Genomic DNA, 7,832 nt, shown 5'->3' with positions numbered 1-7,832 from the left:
ACATACAGGTTGGAGAAGGGGGCTGCCATACTACGGCGCAATTGTGGGGGTTAAGTGCACTGCAGGCGAAGGCATCTAGGATTTGATACCTGCAACCCTCCCATTGCCAGCTAACTTCCCGCATGATTTTTCCAAAAAAAAAACGGGATTCGACCTGGCAACCCTTCGGTTGCTGGCTTCTCTAACCGCTATGCTACCTGTCGATACCTGCCATCATGTCCTAGTCACAATTCTTTACAACTTCAGTCCTTGTTTGACATTCATCTCACGTCATCAACCAAAGTTGTTTTCTGGTTTCTTTTTGCCGTTTCATCTAGATACCGATCCTTAGAACTCCAGACCTCGTTTCCTTAGATCCTTGTCAGCCATGACTTTCTTTTCCAGGGGTAGCTGCGTCTCCTTAGTGTGTTGTCAATCTTGCGATAACAAAAACATGGACTTTTACCTGTTGCTAGGGAACATGACAATGGTGGAGATTTGAGAGTTCAGTCAAGGGTAAAGTACCACTCGTTACAAGTTGGCACCACTGAGGGATTGGTGGAATGTTATGTAGAGCTGTCAAACTGGTGAGGAGTAATACCGTGGAGAGGCCTGCCTACTTTATTTTATCAGTACAGCAGAAACGGTACATCTGTTTGCTTGTGCTCTTGCCAACTCTGTCATGCCACACGTCTTACAAAGAACCTAATCTTACACTTCAGCAACTGTAGTTGTCATTCATGGGAGACGACATGTTTACTGTTGTGTTGTCTTTGATTTCACTTTAGCTTCACTGAAAACGTCTCTTTATCCAGTGGTGTGTGGTGGCGTATGATCAGGACGTTTGCCCTGGTATCGTGTGTTGGAGCGAACCATTAAGGAGAGCTGAGCATTAAATAGGTCTAGTTGCCAGGCTGAAGTAGCAAGGACATGCACATTAAGAAAAGATGACACCAGGCTATTTTTTGAAAGAGTACATTAACCAAGACCATACGTACATTTATGACAGCTGGACGTACTATGGTTAGAAGGATACAGGAAGAAGGATGGAAGCAAGATAACATGACTAACGCGTGAAACATAAGCATGCAATGCATACATTATTTTTAGGATGTGAAAAGGGTTCTACCATTGTTATAACCTAACCAAAAGCAGATATGAGCGTTAGTGGGTGTGAACTAGCTCTGAGATGAGAAGAAAATAATGGAGAAAGGTCAAGGGAAGCTATTTTCATATAGAGGGAGGGGACTCTATATGTTATGTAAAGGCAGGACTCTGTAATATGAGAATTTAGTCTCTTTCCATGGAGGGGCTCGGCCTTGTTATGTTTGTGATAGGGTCCTTCCATGGATTGGCTCGGCCCTGTTATGTTTGTGATAGGGTCCTTCCATGGAGGGGCTCGGCCTTGTTATGTTTGTGATAGGGTCCTTCCATGGAGGGGCTCGGCCTTGTTATGTTTGTGATAGGGTCCTTCTATGGAAGGGCTCAGTTTTGCTACTTTGTATTAAAGTGTATATTGAATTCACAAGTTCTTGTATTTCTGAGACAATTCTCCACGACACTTGCGAGACGTTCACGCAGAGAGTGGTGCTTTTGTGAAAATCCTGAGTTGCGTTGGCCTCAACCATGTCATGGCTTTAGAAGCTTCTGATATGCTAATTGACATCATTTGAGTCAATTGGAGGTGTACCTGTGGATGTATTTCAAGGCCTACCTTCAAACTCCGTGCCTTTTTGCTTAACATCATGGGAAAAATCAAAAGAAATCAGCCAAGACCTCAGAAAATAATTATAGACCTCAAGTCTGGTTCATCATTGGGAGCAATTTACAAACGCCTGAAGGTACCACATTCATCTGTACAAACAATAGTATGCAAGTATAAACACCATGGGACCACGCAGCCGTCATACCGCTCATGAAGGAGACGCGTTCTGTCTCCTAGAGATTCATGTACTTTGGTGCAAATCAATCCCAGAACAATGCTGGAGGAAACGGGTACAAAAGTATCTATATCAACAGTAAAAGGAGTCCTATATCGACATAACCTGAAAGGCCACTCAACAAGAAAGAAGCCACTGCTCCAAAACCTCCATAAAAAAGCCAGACTACGGTTTGCAACTGCACATGGGGACAAATATTGTACTTTTTGGAGGAATGTCCTCTGGTCTGATGAAACAAAAAGGGAACTGTTTGGCATAATGACCATCGTTATGTTTGGATGAAAAAATGGGGATGTTTGCAAGCCGAAGAACACCATTCCAACCGTGAAGCACAGGGGTGGCAGCATCATGTTGTGGGAGTGCTTTGCTGCAGGAGGGACTGGTGCACTTGACAAATTAGATGGCATCATGAGGCAGGAAAATTATGTGGATATATTGAAGCAACATCTCAGGACATCAGTCGGGAAGTTAAAGCTTGGTCACAAATGGGTCTTCCAAATGGATAATGACCCCAAGCATACTTCCAAAGTTGTGGCAAAATGGCCATCACAAAGCCTTGACCTCAATCCCATAGATAATGTGTGGGCAGAACTGAAAAAGTGTGTGTAAGCAACTTATTGTGGGAAGCTTGTGGAAGGCTACACGAAATGCTTGTCCCAAGTTAAACAATGTAAAGGCAATGCTACCAAATACTAATTGAGTGTATGTAAACTTCTGACCCATTGGGAATGTGATGAAAGAAATAAAAGCTGAAATAAATCATTCTCTCTACTATTATTTCACATTCTTAAAATAAAGTGGTGATCCTAACTGACCTAAGACAGGGAATTTTTACTAGGATTAAATGTCAGCAATTGTGAAAAACTGAGTTTAAATGTATTTGGCTAAGGTGTATGTAAACTTCCAATTTCAACTGTATGTGCTAAAATTTCTACTTGTAGCATCTAAGTCTAGTCAAGGACAACACATTACTTTCATGTTGAAAGGTGCTAGTTCCAGTGTTTTGGAATCTTTGTCTTATAGTAATGAATTGTTTAGCAATGATTGTTGTTCAAAATGTTTGCAATAAAATATAGTTTTCATGTTTTTCTTTTACATAGATGTCATTTCTACCACACCGTGTCATTTCTACCACACCGTGTCATTTCTACCACACCGTGTCATTTCTACCACACCGTGTCATTTCTACCACACCGTGTAATTTCTACCACACCGTGTCATTTCTACCACACCGTGTCATTTCTACCACACCGTGTCATTTCTACCACACCGTGTCATTTCTACCACACCGTGTCATTTCTACCACACCGTGTCATTTCTACCACACCGTGTCATTTCCATCTCAACCCATATTTTTGAGGTAAATGAGTATATGTATAATTTACATACATTTATTTGTTTTCGATATGGAAATCATATGGTTGTTATCATAATCTCACAAAAAGGTTGGGTGGAAATCTCTTATTTTCCATGATAAATGTTTTCAGCTGTCACCAGGCAAGTTTATACATTCAGGTGTCATGTTGAATTATTAATATTAAGAAAACCTTAAAAATCACTTCAAATAGGTCAAGTACAAATGTATAAGAAATTTGTTATAAATCAATTGTAAATTTCATTTTCAACTAAAATGGATATTTAATGACGTGATAGAAATTACATTTGTCTATAGGTGTCTGGGAAAAATGACAAAAATATAAACATTCCTGAATAGTATGATCACAGCCATTATCAGATATAGTTTCTAGAAAAATCAAAGACAAGTACAGTACTGATAAAATTGTGTTTTAATTTCTGATCACCCTTAGATCCAATTCCTCAGAACTCCAGTCCTCACTTCCTCAGATCAGTGTCAATGTTTCTGTGGGTGAACAGTAAACACACAGCCACTATTTTCAGTCCAACAGTTTTAGGCCCACCACTACAACAATACGCTAACTACCCAGGGAATATTAGACAACTTATTGGTAAGAAAAACCATTTTCAATGTCTTGAACAAGACAACTGGAAGGCATTGATGATACAGAGTCAAGAATAGTGTGTTGAAAGTATTTATTTTGTAGATAAACATCTCTGAGGAAGAATGCAGTGGAATAACACCACCAAATCTACTTCAAACCACACATAACATCATTAGTTACGATGAATAGAAAACATGATAGCTAGATCCAGCCTGCCTGACAGCTAGGTCCTGCCTGCTGGCCAGAAAGCTAAAGTATTCAGACCCCTTGACTTTTTCCACATTTTTTTACATGTTATAGCCTTATTCCAAAATGGATTAAATCTACACACAATACCACATAATGAAAAAGCAACAAAAAAAGTTTGACATTTTTGAAAATGTGTATAAAAACATAAATACCTTATTTACATAAGTATTCAGACCCTTTGCTATGAGACTCAAAATTGAGCTCAGGTGCATCCTGTTTCCATTGATCATATCCAGGTGTTAGAATGGCCAAGTCAATGTCCAGACCTGAATCCAATCGAGAATCTGTGGAAAGAACTGAAAACTGCTGTTCACAAATGCTCTCCATCCAACCTCACTGAGCTCGAGCTGTTTTGCAAGGAGGAATGGGAAAAAATTTCAGTCTCTCGATGTGCAAAACTGATAGAGACATACCCCAAGCGACTTACAGCTGTAATCGCAGCAAAAGGTGGCTCTACAAAGTATTAACTTAAGGGGGCTGAATAATTTTGCACGCCCAATTTTTCAGTTTTTGATTTGTTAAAAAAGTTTGAAATATCCAATAAATGTCGTTCCACTTCATGATTGTGTCCCACTTGTTGTTGATTCTTCACAAAAAAATACAGTTTTATATCTTTATGTTTGAAGCCTGAAATGTGGCAAAAGGTCGCAAAGTTCAAGGGGGCCGAATACTTTCGCAAGGCACTGTATATAAGGTCCCACAGTTGACAGTGCATGTCAGAGCAAAAACCAAGCCATGAGGTCAAAGGAATTGTCCGTGGAGCGCCAAGGCAGGATTATGTCGGGGCACAGATCTGGGGAGGGATACCAAGACATTTATGCATCATTGAAGGTCCCCAAGAACACAGTGGCCTCCATCATTCTTAAATGGAAGAAGTTTGGAACCACCAAGACTCTTCCTAGAGCTGGCCGCCCAACCAAACTGGGCAATTGGGGGAAGGGCCTTGGTCAGGAAGGTAACCAAGTACCCGATGGTCAATCTGACAGAACTCAAGAGTTCCTCTGTGGAGATGGGAGAACCTTCCAGAAGGACAACTATCTCTGCAGCACTCCACCAATCAGGCCTTTACGGTAGAGTGGCCAATCCTCAGTAAAAGGTACATGGCAGCCTGCTTGGCATTTGCCAAAAGGCACCGAAAGACTCTGACCACGAGAAACAAAATGATTTGGTCTGATGAAACCGAGAATGATCTATTTGGCCTGAATGCTAAGCGTCACGTCTGGAGGAAACCTGGCACCATCCTTACGGTGAAGCATGGTGGTGGCAGCATCATGCTGTGGGAATGTTTTTCAGAGGCAGGGACTGGAGACTAGTCAGCATTGAGACAAAGATGAATGGAGCAAAGTACAGAGAGATCCTTGATGACCTCAGACTGGGGTGAAAGTTCAACCTTCCAACAGGACCACAAACCTTAGCACACAGCCAAGACAACGCAGGAGTGGCTTCGGGACATGTCTGTCTTTGAGTGGCCCAGCCGGAGCATGGACTTGAACCTGATCAAACATCTCTGTTGAGACCTGAAAATTGATGTGCAGCAATGCTCCCCACCCAACCTGACAGAGCTTGAGAGGATCTGCAGAGAAGAATGGGAGAAACTCCCCAAATATAGGTGTGCCAAGCTTGTAGTGTCATACCCAAGAAGACTCAATGCTGTAATCACTGACAAAGGTACTACAACAAAGTACTGAATAAAGGGTCTGAATACTTAAGTAAATGTGATGCTTCCATGTAAAAAATATGTAAATTAGCAGAAATTTCTTAAAACCCGCTTCTGCTTTTTTCATTATGGGGTAATGTGTGTAGATTGATGAGGAATAAAACAATTGAATACATTTTAGAAGAAGACTGTAACCTAACAAAATGTGTAAAAAGTCCAGGGTTCTGAATGCTTTCCGAAGGCCCTGTATGTCTGCCCGACCAGACAAGTAGTTCCTGGTTAATAGAATTCCAAGAGTGTGCAAAGCTGTCATCATGGCAGAGGGTGGCTACTTTGAAGATTCTCAAATATAAAATATATTTTGATTTATTTAACACTTTTTGGGGGGGGTTGCTATATGTGTTATTTCATAGTTTTGATGTCTATACTATTATTCTACAATGTAGGAAATAGTAAATGTAAAGAAAACTCTTGAATGAGTAGGTGTGTCCAAACGTTTGACTGATACTGTAAATCTATTTGAACATTTATGGCAAGACTTGAAAATGGTTGTCTCGCCATGATTAACAACAAGTTTGACAGAGCTTGAAGAATTTAGAAAATAATCATTGACAAACGTTGCACAATCCAGGTGTGGAAAGCTCTTAGAGACTTACCCAGAAAGACGTACAACTGTAATCACTGCCAAAGGTGATTCTAACATGTATTGACTCAGGGGTGTGACTACTTATGTAGATCTGTATTTCATTTTCAAAAATGTCTAAAAACATGTTTTCACTTTGACATTATTGGGTATTGTGTGTAGATGGGTGAGAAAAGTCAGGCTGTAACACAACAAAATGTGGAATAGGTCGAGGGAAATCAAATCAAGTTGTATGGGCCACATACTGTACACATATTTAGCAGATGTTATTGCGGGTGTAGCGAAATGCTTGTTTTCCTAGCTCCAGCCGTGCAGTAATATCTAACAATTAACAACAATACACACAGATCTAAACGTATCCGTACCATAGCAGCTGCTTTGGATATGTCTTTTACTTGAGAGCTCTGCCCTCTATGCCAGGTCTCCCTTGAGAAAGGTATGTTATTGTTAACCTGGTAAAAGAAGCTAAAGGCTGTGTGCTCTCTCACTAGATAGACTTGTGTGTTTCCGTGGCAGATTTTCCAAAGAAAATACACATATCAGGATTTCTCAATCAGGTTAGATACACAGCTCATTTCATTCATAAATGTAGGCGCTCGTTATAGTAAATATTACAGTTCTCTAGGTCCTCCATTCCCAAACCTAAAGCCCCCTGTCCCCAGCAGGAAATGCCAGGAAAAGGTGTTTTACTCTAGGTACAACTTCCTATTGAGGAAATGCAAGATAACTCATATTCATATTTATATTGAGAGTTACTGACATGAATAGAAGCATATACAGGCAATCAATCAAATGTATTTATAAATCCCGTTTTACATTAGCAGTTGTCACAAAGTGCTTATACATATACCCAGCCTAAAACCCCAAAGAGCAAGCAATGCAGATGTGGAAGCACAGTGACCAGCAAAAACTCCCTAGAAAGGCAGGGACCTAGGAAGACGTTTGTAACTGCTCATGATTCAGCCTATTTGTCAAACCAAATCTGAACGTTTGATATCCTTTTTACTGTTCACTTTTGATAGTAATTGTTTCCAAAGGTAATCACTCAATGTCCTACTACAAGGATGTGGTCTGGTTGACACACTTCTGATTCACAATAACACAGAGACACATACACACACACACCACAGATTGCCAGGGTAAGTACAATGAGCATTTGGGAAAATGAAGTCTACTGCGTGCTTGCCCGATATGAACAAAAACACTTAATTGAGGTTAGTGTGTAGAAAAGACTGTCATTAAAATAATGCCTATTTTTCAGATCTGCCAAGCAGGCTAGACGGGTGACAGTTGTCTTCACTGAGCTGCTCCAGGCCTGGAGAGCCACAATGGAACTTCCAGAGGCCTGTGGACCTGAAGCAGTGTGATGTGGTCCAGGTAATTATCACACACACTCAATCACT

The sequence above is a fragment of the Oncorhynchus clarkii genome, chromosome 7 (assembly GCF_045791955.1).
Source record: "Oncorhynchus clarkii lewisi isolate Uvic-CL-2024 chromosome 7, UVic_Ocla_1.0, whole genome shotgun sequence".
In the NCBI taxonomy this organism is placed as follows: domain Eukaryota; kingdom Metazoa; phylum Chordata; class Actinopteri; order Salmoniformes; family Salmonidae; genus Oncorhynchus; species Oncorhynchus clarkii.
Note: the sequence above shows the minus strand (reverse complement) of the source record.